We start from the raw sequence: 13111 nt of genomic DNA, 5'->3' as shown, positions 1-13111 counted from the left end.
ATCAAACCAAACTAAAACCAAATATGTTTTTCAAAATATCTTCAAATTATTTTTTTAAATATTTCAAAAGAATCAAGGATCAAGCATTCTTTTTTTAATTTTTAAAAATATTTTATTTTAAAAATGTAGGGTACAATTCAGGTAGATATACAAGTGGACATGATACAGGTAATGTTTGGGCATCCATTTTGTCCCCACTTTGCCTGGTTTGAGATCAGATACCCTTACTGATATTGGTTCCCCACCCCCACCCCCACCCCAGCTATATCTCACTACTGCCAATTCCTTTCTTATAGTATTATGGTAAATATTCAGGGTCTGGTTATGGAAATGCAAATAAGTATAATCACACTTTACCACTTCCTGAAATTAACAGCCTGGATAAATCAGAGTTTTTAACTCACATAAGATTGTGTATAAACTTCTTAGTATGACACCTAGGTTTTCAGTTCCCTAGTGGTTTATACTGATTCTTTGAAGCTTACAGAGCTGCTTTCTATGTCTGTTTGTGAACCTTCCCTTGTTTAAGTCCCAACACACATAACTGCACCTGAGGGGCATCTGTCCCCAACTTTCTTCCTAGGTTCTGTCCACCATTATAATGGTTCCAACTCTGCACTCCACCCATGAAGGAGCACTGTTTGCAACTGTAGGAGCATACCAAGCTCTTTCAGACTTCTACTGTCATTCTTTCAGTTCACTTTCCAGAAGTGACCTGAAAAATTTGGTGAAGATTTGACTCATCTCTGAAGACTGTGGATCAAGCATTCTTAACATCAATACTGATTGTTTTGAGGTAATGCGTTCTCTTGGAATGAAAACTAATTTTAATATTATGTGGTTTGCTATATTTTTTAAAGTCAACAGAATCAGTTTTACGCAAAAAAGAGACTCTGGTTATCCCGGAAGTAAATTTAAAAAGATTATTTATGATTTCTATGAGATTGTCCAACATATCAAAGGACTTACTATTTTTTATGTTTATGTTTATTTTTTAAAAATTGTGATTGATAAATCATAACTGTATACATCTGTGGCATATAATGTGATACACACACACACACACACACACACACACACAGGCATGATTAAATAAAACTAACATATCCATCGCCTCCATTACCTAACTTTTTTATGATGAAACATTTGAAATGTTTTCTGGAGGACACCATGCTAAGTGAAATAAGCCAGGTACAGAAAGACAAATACTATTTGCATTTATACTTATAATAATGTATAAATACAATGCAATAACCTTTTTATTTTGTTACAATTGCATTTAAACAGAACAATAACAACTTGGTTTATTATACAATTGAAATAACATTATTTCTCTCCATCCAATAATGATCAGAATAAAACCTATTATTTTCTTTTTCTTCACAATAAAACTTGGTAGAAAATTTAGTTGCTATAAGCAGCAAAAACCACTCAGAAGGTTTGAAAACTCTTAAGATGTGTACCACAGGTCCTTGAAGAAAAGAAAAATATTTATTTCAAGAGATATTTGGAAAGTTATGCTACTTGACTGCAGTAATCAAGATTGCAGAAGATTAACTAAAGGTTGAAGAATCTTCTTGAGTGAAGTAGTTTGCTATTATAAATAGCTAGAGAGAACTATGTATCTATAAACTCAAAAATGATATATCATGTCACTAGAAACAACAAGTATGATTTCTGAATTTAATTCATTTATATTGTAAATATTATTGTCCTAGAATTAGTGAACCTAAGGACTATATTATGGAATTTGCTATTTAAGCTTCTTTCTTGTTCGGTGGAACATCTAAGTGACACCATTTTCCCACTTGGTACTAGCTCTGCTGAAGAAATACTGAGTTCTAAACCTGGTCTGTGGCATATACAGTTCCTACTGCCCTGGATTTTGTGAGGGCATTTCCCCTTTTGTTATTGAAAGCAAAATGATGATTATGTTGCTTCTTCCCCTTTTCTTTTGTATGAAAAAGGGAACAATGAGACAAAAAACAAACTATGAAATACAGTTCATAATACTAAAACTTATGGCAGAATCTCCAAAGGATAAAATAACCACTTTTATATTTATGTAGATTCACTGGGGATATTTTTTTCTGGAAATTCAGCCCCATGAGATATTGAGTTTTTATGAATTAGGTAACATATAAAGAATCACATGTGATTCTTAAATATTACATGATTATTGTTTATTGTTTCTTGATTGTGAGTTCAAAAAGAATAGACAGTTTCAAATCATACTCTACATATTATAGTTTCTTAAACAAATTATTAAATTGCTTTCTGAGCTTCAGTTTGCTCTTCTGTCGAATAGCATTAATAATACACATTTCTTAAGTTAAAACATGTACAGCAAGACTGGCAAAAATAGTTCTAATAATTATTAATTTCCTTCTCCGTCACCCTTCTCTTTTTTTAATATCCACTGTCCACATAAAGTATTGAAAATGTCTTGTGAGTAGTAAATAACTGAATTGGTCCAGACACACATGATTAAGTTATTTTCAAGTATTTTTTAAACTGAAGATTTAAAAATCACATTAACTGTCTTTAAATCTTATGTCAATGATCCCCCTATGTGACTTGGTTATCAAATCTGGTTTTATATATCAGGAGATTTGTGATTAGAACAAAACATGATTCTTAATGAGCGTAAAGCAAATAGAGTAAAGTGATGGACTTAAGTAATGTACTTCATGCCATGTTTCCAATAAAAACTAATGCCTCTTGAACAAATAGAAACTGTGGAATAGTTTTAAAAGTTATCATCAAGTGTTTATTTGGTGTCAGGAACTATTCTAAACACGTAAGGTATGTTGTCCCATTTAATATAACATTTTTATAAAGAATGTTTTATTAGCAGCTACAGTCCTACTAGCAGTTACATACAAAGTAATCTGTGCATATATACATGCAGACATACACAGTCAGAATATTTTTATTTTTGTTTAAATCAGTTTTAACTTTTAAAGGACATGATTCTATACCTCAAAAGCCCAAGAGAATCCGTCAAAAACCTCCTTGCACTGTAAAGAACTTTGGCAAAGTCTCAAGGTATAAAATCAATGTGCAAAAGACAGTCGCATTTCTACACACCAACAAGCAAACAGAAACCCAAATAAAAAGCACAACCCCATTCACAATAGCCAGAAAAAAAAAAATCAAATACCTTGGCATCTTCCTAATCAGAGTTGTGAAAGACCTTTACAATGAAAACTACAAAACACCGTTTAAAGAAATAGTGTACATTTTAATTATCTTATTTCCTACTTGACTTTCATGGTCTTAAATATTACAGTGTATATTAAGTTATTTAAATGACTATTTATATTTTTATACTAAGACTTAACATACCCACTTAATCTATTCCTTTGTAACTGAATATTGTTTGTATGCATGCTATATTTTTTTATCTTTTTGAGGGCCCTGCATTTACTTATGATAAAGGATTCTATATTGCACTCAAATGGATTCTAAAGTAAAGGCATCTTCTGTTGCTTATTTATTGATTGTATTTATTTAATTTCTAATTATTCCTGTTGAATTTTAGTATGTTAATTGTCAATTCATCGTGAATGTATGCATGTGTTCGTTAACCCTTCTCTTTTAGTTCTGGTGTGCCTTGCCTGGTGGATTTGCATTTACTTTCTTCTGACCCCTTAAGATTCTCAGTCAATCCGGATCACACCATCTACTTGGGGCTCTTTTCCTATAATAATATCATACATATTATAGATTTAATATCTGATCAATTATCCATTTGTTCAGGTCTTAATTATGGACTTAGAACTGGGTTGCCTACCTCCTTATGGTGATCAGGTTTATATAATATTAGAGCCCCAAACAGTGAGCAATTCAGGCTTTTCAGCTTTTTCCTTGGATAAGGTGTATCACCTAAGCTTGTGTTTTGAGTCAGTGAACTTGGCCACTTTTACTCACCATCTATCCAGACAGTATGTTTGTCTCTTTATCCACTCTCATCATTCCCATTCTGTTCTTATTCACAGAAAACCAAACTATTTTGAGCCTATTCTTTATCCTCTGACTACTATCTGGGTTGTGTTATAGAAACCTCAGCCAGATATCAGCGGGTAGACAGAGAGGCTAAAGTATACTTTAAAGAATACTCTGTATTCTTCCCTGAGTAGTCTGAAGAGACAAGTGAGTTTCTGCAGAGAGACTAGCTTTGTATCTCATTTGAAGTGACCTACTTTGAATTGCATAACCCTGTCTTTTCAGGTTTTGGTAATATGACTGTTCCCCTTCATACCCTGGAGTCCAGGGTGACTAGCAGTGCTTCTCTGGAGTACAGAAGAAGCCAAGTGTTTTTTCCATATTCAGGCACATTAGGTAATCAGTACCTTTATTAGACCCTCCTGTGTTCTCTTGATATCAATGTGCCACCACTTTGTGCAGTTGATTGATAAGCCAACTTTGCAGGACCACGTTGATTTCCCTTGCTTGATTCTGAACCAGCAATCTCACCTATCCCTGTCTTAGTATCCACTTATCTATGTCCTCTTCCATATCAGTCCAATGAAATATTCAATTCATATTATGAGATATATACTACTGAATACTATTGTCCTTTTCTAAAAGAATGTCTCTATTGTTGCTTTCTGTGTCTTGGGCAGGGTAGAGTGATTCAGTTATTGATAATATGAACTTAAAATGTTATATTGACTGATGTCTTGGTTTTTCTTTACTTATGCAATATTGAACTTTCCAAATCAGGAAAAACTTAAGATGCTGCACCTGTGATGGATGGGTTAAATGCCTTTAAATTGTTCAAGAGTTTATTTATATGAATTAAAGTTAAACTTTGTCCCCAAAGGCAGACTTTGTGATGGTACTAGAACACGTGAAAAGGCATCGGAAAAGCAGAGGTATGAAGATAAATGTCAGCTACTTTTGTAACTTCCTTGGTTGTTGCATGTATTTCATGCTCTATTGTCCTAATGGGTACAGAATTTTTTTAAAAAAGTAACAGGTGAGAAACTGCTGATGAATTGGACCATGAGACCACAAGCAAGTCCAGAATCAGGTAGAAGAAACTAGAATAATTCTGCTGACAGATGGCTCATCAATTGGCAACTATTAGACTATTTCTACAACATCTTTGCTTGCCCTCTAACAGTTGATTATTTAAAATTAGTGTAACATGTGTAAAACTTCATCCAGGTCCATATCCTACAAAAACATCAGTGACCTTTTATTTGAATAAATTGTTTTGTGATAAAATTATAAAATATATTAACTTTCATAAAATATCTGGATTCTGGATAATGACTGGAAATTTAAGCATGAGAATTTATTAAATTTACTTCTTGAATTTCAGTTTCATAGTAACTTTGTAACAACAGGGTGACTCTTTTTTTTTTTATGCCACAGAAGGCAGCTATGACAACTTGCCAGATAGGCAAAGCATAAACTTAATTTCTACATAGATTTCCAAATCTCATCATATGAAAAGCTAGAAAAGTACAAAAAGAAAGAAAGGAAAGAAAGCAAGAAAGAGGAAGAAGAAAGCAGCAAAGGAATGAAGGAATAAAGGATGACAAAGGGAAGGTGAAAGGAGAGACGGAAGGAAGAAAGAAGGGGAAAAGTTAGAACAACTTAATTCTCATATTCCCACATTTCTCCAAAAATAGCAAAAACATTTCTTGTGTCTCATACTCAATTGACTTTGATAACTCATCACTGGATATGCCTTACAATTAACCTATAGTTCCCTGTTCTCAACTCTTAGAATTTCCACAGTATCCATATTTCTTTTATCTTTAATTCAGATGCCTTTGTCATAATTCAAGTTACACATTTACCATATCTTGATTCTTCAGTCACAAAGAAAGCTTTGCTTTGCTTAAATCAGATTCAGCTTTGATGAAACTTATGCAAAATCAATATTGCTTGCTAGAGGAACTAGTTTTCTAAAGCTTATGGATGTGACAGTGTCATGTTTACTGATAAATTACAGTGTAGCAGGAAAGATGTACAGTAAATATTGTTTTATTTTGTGCTGGAACTCATTTTGTTACATCTTGTGATTTACCTTCATAAGCTAACAATCCATTAAGTATCACTTTGTGTGTCCCTTCATTTTTGCTTCTTTTATTGCTTTATAGTTTACTATTTTTAAAGTAGATTGCTAAAGAAAACAATGGACAAAGGAAAAACTCTGGTGATCACACCACAATATGGAGAAAAATACATAACTTTATTAGGTAAAACTAGATTTCTGCCACTACCTTCAAGGATGGACTATGAAAATGACAACTTTAAAAGATTGTCTTGAACTAGCTTACAGTGAAATAGGTAATAGAATGAAGAATTCTATTCTGAAAACCATAGTTTTACCTTGACACCTTATGTTACTACTAACACAAACGATCTCACCTCTAGTGACATTTTTGTAATTTTGTTCATTTCTTCATGTGGGATATTTTTAATATGTAAATGCAAAGGAGAAAACTTTCAAGTTTAACTCCCATCATTTTCAAGTGCCAAGTGATATATTTTTTAAAATTTGGTATAAACATGAGAGTTAAAATAATTTCTTTCTTTTTTGGATTGGAAAATATGGTTTATGAGGAAGTATATTAGGGAGAAAGAAAAAGGCAGCTCCGTTTCCCCCAGGTTAGGGAGGGGCAAGATAATTTCTTATTGTTTGGTGTCATTTCTTTATTTCTCTATTCCTTTTCATCTAACAGAAACAGTTTAATGATAAATATATATATATATATATATATATAGTAAAATATTATACTGTCAAAACTTAAAATATTTATGCCAGTATCGGTTTTAATTAGCTGGCTTAAGATTCATCTTGCCACAGATTGCTGAAAACACAATAGTCTTTAAGCATAGAAGAAAGAGCGTTACTTGCAAATTTGTTTACAAATCTTAAAGAAAATGTATTATGATGTATGAAGACTTGAAAATGAAGAAACAGAAGCAGAAAACCATAAATAAAAATGAATATGATATTTTACAAAACAAGATAATGACATAAAGAAGCAAGGACAATTTGAAAGAGAAAATTAAGACTGCATTATAAATAATAATAAATCTTGAGATTGTATGAAATTAATTTTAAGATGCTGAGAAATAACTAAAGAATTTTACTATATGAAAGTATAAGATAAAAATGATAAATGAAAAAAGCAGGATGGAAGTGACAGGAGAATATATGTGTTGATTCAACTTAAAAATTATGCATTTTTTTGAGTTAAAGACCAGAAGACAGGAATATAAACAATGATTTAAAGGAGAATTACTTAACAATTTAAAAATAAAGACCTAGAAATATGAAATGTTTATACTCTACTGTTAAAAAATAAGTAAAATTCCACATAGACAATTTTTAATTAAATTAATTAGGAAAATGTCTTATACATGTCTACTTAAAGTTTACTGAGTCAATCAATAACATCAAGTAATATCAATGGTTCATATTCACCAACCAGATAAGTCACACATTAATCTGTTGAATCTCATATATACCTTAAGTATATATGTGTGTATATGTGGGTACATGACAGTGCATGCATATAAACAAATGTGTATGCATGTATGTATTAGTGAATAAACATGTATTTATGTATGGACATTTAGATATACATGCATGTTTTTACATACGTATATGTATACACACAGAGAGACTATATGTACTATACACATATATGGTAAATATACATAATAATATTTAAATGGTACATTTATTTAAATATATGCTTATAACTATTTTATGATAAATTATCATTATTTTAATAAAATATAATAAATATAAATTTTATCATAATTCAAAACATTATATTGTAATGTCATTTAAATTTTTTAAAAAACTTTAAGCTTCATGAAGAGTTGCAGCAAGTATGGTACTTTAAGTTCTGAAAGATTATATAGCATACTGGTTGCTTCCATTTCCTCATCTCTAAATTTAAAAAAATAGTTATACTTGTCTCATCTATGAGAAAAAAATATGCAAAACACTTTTCATACTGAATACATTAAATATATGTTAATATTATTATTACTATTCCTATTATGATTTTATACTACTTCTGCTGCTATTGTCTTATCACCAAATATAATGCAGTAAATTTGACTTATTTTTTGTGCACATCTACACACAGTTTTTTACACAAAATCACATATATCAGCCTCTAGCATTATTATATATTAAAATTATGCATATTCTTTAATTTTCTTACATATAACCTTTTTTAAAAAAATGATGAGATGTTTGCATGTTTTTGTTATTATTTATTAAATCTAAAAATATTTGAACATTAATATGTGCCAGATACTATTGGGGTTATTTATCAGTTGTATGAAGTCACTAATTCTCACAATCACCCTATTATGTAGGTACTTTACATCTTAATTTTATGATAGAAGAAAGTGTGACTCAGGGATATTTAATAATATTCTGATTGTCTCACAGCTAGTAAGTAAAAATTCCAGATCTACAGCCTAATACCATGTTTTCAGCATTTGTGTTCTGCATCTGCTAATCCTATCATTTCTCTTCAGAGGATGAGATTCTTCACTAAACAAGGTGTGTGAAAAATAAAACTATAATTATTGAACTGGATAAACAAATTTATACACATTTAAGTGAATATATATAAACTCTAATTGTTTATTATTTTATTCTTAGTCACCAAAATATTAAAAGCCTTTATAAAATGAAAACAATTATTCAATAAATCTCTCAGTGATACCAAAACTATAAACAAAGATTATGTGTATGATTTATACTACTTATGCAAGTATTGCTATATTACATGAATGTAACCAATTTATGTTGGCCACAGCCATTATAAAGATTTCTCAGAAATAACTTAGATTAAACTTATTTTAATTCTATCCCCTGAAATAGTTTGAGAGTTTCATTTTAGTCTGAAAAAGTTTACTATTACATTAACCATTCTATAGTGAATATATGCATTATTTAGTAATAATTAGCTTCCCTGCTTCACTTTCTTCAAACCTTGAAGGTCAAACATTATTATTTTTTTGAAAAGCATTTAAAAAACAATCACACACATATTCTACTCTAGATTTTTGTTAAGAATATTTTTAAAAAGCTGAGCACATTATCAAGTCTGAATATATTTATTTTAATTTGCAGCATCATATTTAATTATTGAATCTGAAAGTTAAGAAAGTGAACAAAGTGATAAAGAAATAATTAAAATATAATATTATGAACTGAATTTTAATTTCCAAGTATGCAATATTGTGTATGATGAGTATCATTGTGAGATTCCATATACATCAGTATAAACATGCTGCTTTCTCTGAAAGCAGTTTATGACTTTGTGTATACTATATTAAACAAGGTCATTTTATAATCTATCGGATAAAATCGCCAGATATATTTTAAACCTGCAGCCAAAAAGTACTAGGAGATCAATGGTATCTTGTAACTTTACTGAACCACACTCGTTTAAGCGTCTAATGTATTTTTAGAATTCTGAAGTGGAGAGATGACCCCTTTGTGCTTGCTAAATCTTACATAAAAACTCCACTGTTAAACAATTCTCTACTTCTTCCTAAAAAATAAATTTAAATAGTTTCAACAATGAACTAATGTTACTAACAAACATATTATTTACATAAACTTACTCTTCAAATTTCTTGAAAGTTATTTAGGATAGGATAAATCTATAATATTTGCTATCAGAAAGCAATGAACTTTTCATAGTTTAAACCCAATCTTTTGGCACAACTTGCTAGGTGCAGAATTATGAGTTGATTAAAATGACTGACATTTTGCAAAACATTGTTTCTCCTAAAATAGTAGAATAAAAAAAGTAAAGAAACACATCAAATCTAATTTTTCTCTATATCATCTCATGTAACAGGAAGCTCAGAGCTTAGAAGGGTTTCAGGGGTGATTCACTCAAGAAATATAAACAACAATATAGTTGTTTTTCTAGTTTTATGCTCTGTCATTGTTGATGTTGGCTATGATAATCACATTCAGACCAAATAATGTCTAGAGGACGAAGAGAGGTGATTTCTTTCTGTTTGCAGCAGACTCATCCTCTTATTCTATTTCATTGGCAAGAATTGGGTCAATGAACCAATCCCTGGCAAGGAAAATGGGACTACCATGAATGGTTTAGACAGTATACAGTCATCTGTAATAGAATAGATCTTGAAAATTATCTACCACATCAATAATAGTGAGTATACTCCAAATTAGACAAGCCAAAAAAAAAAAAAAGAAACAAATCCCAACTGCTTTGTCGAAGCAGTAAACTTGCCTAATGCATCTTGTATAATTTATAAGATGAAGATATAAAAATTTCAAAATATTACTCAATATAATTGTTTATAACTTTTTTTAGTGTATCTATTATAGTGTAAGGCCAAAATTCAATATTATAAGTAATATCAAGGTTATATTACTAAATTAATATTCAAAATGAGTTTGAATACAATACATTGCAATGGGAGAAAGCCTTCCTTAACTTCATAACTCTCTTTAAATTCTGTATTTATTGCTATTATGCTGATACATTTAGCATTAATATTTTGTGATTCTTTATCCTCTTTCTAGTGGAATTCTGTCCATGACAAGCTTGCATTATTTCACAACCTTATGAATTGTTCTAGGTTGTAATGTTGAATAATTTACACTATCTGGCAATCATAACCACTACTTTTGGCCAAGTTCATTTCCATTTAAGATTTCAGAAGGTCTGGAGATCTGTATATATATATATATATATATATATATGTATTCTAATGTCAAGTACAAAGTAGTAATGAATTAGCTAAATCATTAAAGCAAGGATTTGCCTCATTTTTATTGTTTTCTTAATATAAATCTACGGACTATAGAAATATATATTTTCTAACCTTATAGAATATTATTTCCTTAACAATGTAAGTTCAGTGATTATATATTACAATTCTAAAAAATATGATTTTATACAGTTTAATATAATTTTAAAGTAAGCAATTAAATTTTATTTTTATTGTAGGTATTCTAAAAACCAGGCAATGCACTGCATTGTATTTCCAGCACTGGTATTCTAGAGGTATTACAAATTTAATATAAGAAGGGTTTGTTATATTATAGTGCACATGTGTATCTCAGATTCATTTCCTACTCTCCACTTTTTCCAGTTAACTTAGAAGTGATTTCTGCAACAACAAAAAAAAAATCATAGCAACTTTGCAATATTTTTGAGTTGGAGTCTTACCCTTTTCAATATTTTAAAAGTAATCAGCCGGGCACAGTGGCTCATGCCTATAATCCCAGAACTTTGGGAGGCCTAGGTGAGAGGATTGCCAGAGCCCATGAGTTCGTGACCATCCTGGGGAGATCAAGTGAATGATAATTCCAAATGCAGGCATTTAGACTTACTTCCATGGTAATACCTTTCTACAATTTATTGTACTTATTTATTTTCCTGAATCACTAACCCAAAGACACATCGGTCTTCAGAGTATTGTGCTGTGTCACGTTTTTTCCCCCTTCAACTTCAATGGCAAGAACAGTTCCTAAAGTAGATTTACTAAATGAACAGGTTTATACAAAGAGGCAAGGTAGAGGGTGAAAAAAATAAAGCTTATACAATTGCAGAATGCTAGATTTAAGAGCATTATAAATGTAGGCAAACCCAAGAATATGAGTAATATTGATAAGTACTTTCAGAATGATATGGGGTAAAATATCCTATTAATTTTCTCCTTAAAGTAGCAAGAACTCTAATTTATTTTTATTGTAATAATGGTAGTACTCTTATCTGATGTTTTATTTAAAGCCTTGATAATATCTAACTGGTCCTCATCAATGTCCTCTGCTCTAGACAACATCCTGTACTCATTGATTTCTTTTGTGGCATGTGTGATTATTATTATTATTTTTGGTAACCTTTTATTGACTGGCAGAAATGTCTATTAATTTGATCTTCTCTTCCTTATTTAGTTATCTGTTCTTTTAAAACATAAGTCTGGCTAGATGTAACTGTAAGCAGACAGATGACTCTGGGGTGATTCTTTTTTGATAAGGTTTCCTCTGAAGCTGTAGCTCTACCGCCATCTTATCCTAAGGCATAAGGATGATTTGTGAGCATGTATTGAATACTTTCATGCAGATGGAAAAATTGAATATAAATACTGACATTAAAGGACAAAGTGCCTGAGTTTCCATGTGAATATGGCATTTGCTGGTAGTGGGGCTACATAAATAAACAAACATGGGTAGAAAATTGAGGTTATGTGAAGAATGAGAATGTTTTTATTAGTAACTTCCCCGTGAATATTGCTGTGTAAAAACTGAAATTATAAAATTAAATTTATTTTGGTACAGAATAAATGAAACTATATCTAGTTTTATTGGGGGACATTTACTTTTTGCACATCAGCTTTACAGCTCATTGTATAAATGATGTCTGAATTTATTTTTGAGAAAATATTATGTATTTCCATGCTGAGGAATGTTAATGCGTATATCACTGGAAGTTGTCAAAGGTCCATACCAACTTACTTTTTTTTTTTTCCTGGGATTGTTTTTAACTCTCAAAATAAAATTTTTGTTGCTGTTGTTAGAGCCTAAGCTTCTATTATTGTTGTAATAGAATAAAGGTTTTGTTATTGTTGCATTATAGAACAACGTTGTTCAGGTTGTATTATTGTTGCTGCTGTTTTCTTCATCTCTTTTATTCATTTTTGATGTTTCTTTCTTTTTTATTAGTATGGTTATCTTTAACAAGTTTGCTTTGTGTATCACAGAATAATGATATGTTTGTTTTGAGAGTTTTACTTTGTGTTAAACAGAATATTGGTGTGTTTGCTTTAGATAGTTTTCTTTGTGTAGCACAGAATATTGGAGTGGTGGTTTTAGACAATTTTCTTTGTTTTTTTAATAATCAATATTTTTTATTATGATATTGTGGGGTACAGTTAAGGGTTAGGTATACAAATATGCTTCGTTCAAATATGCTTGTTGATAAGAGGTGTCTCCCCGTCCCCAGACAGATGTTTAATACCATTAATCCCATCTCCCTCCGCCCCCATAGTTTCCCACAACTGTCAGTCATTTTCTTATGGTAATATGTTGGATGATCAAGGTCCACTATATGAGTGAGAACAT

Source organism: Carlito syrichta, unplaced genomic scaffold (assembly GCF_000164805.1).
Source record: "Carlito syrichta isolate Samal-C Ts95f unplaced genomic scaffold, Tarsius_syrichta-2.0.1 Scaffold312011, whole genome shotgun sequence".
NCBI lineage: Eukaryota > Metazoa > Chordata > Mammalia > Primates > Tarsiidae > Carlito > Carlito syrichta.
Note: the sequence above shows the minus strand (reverse complement) of the source record.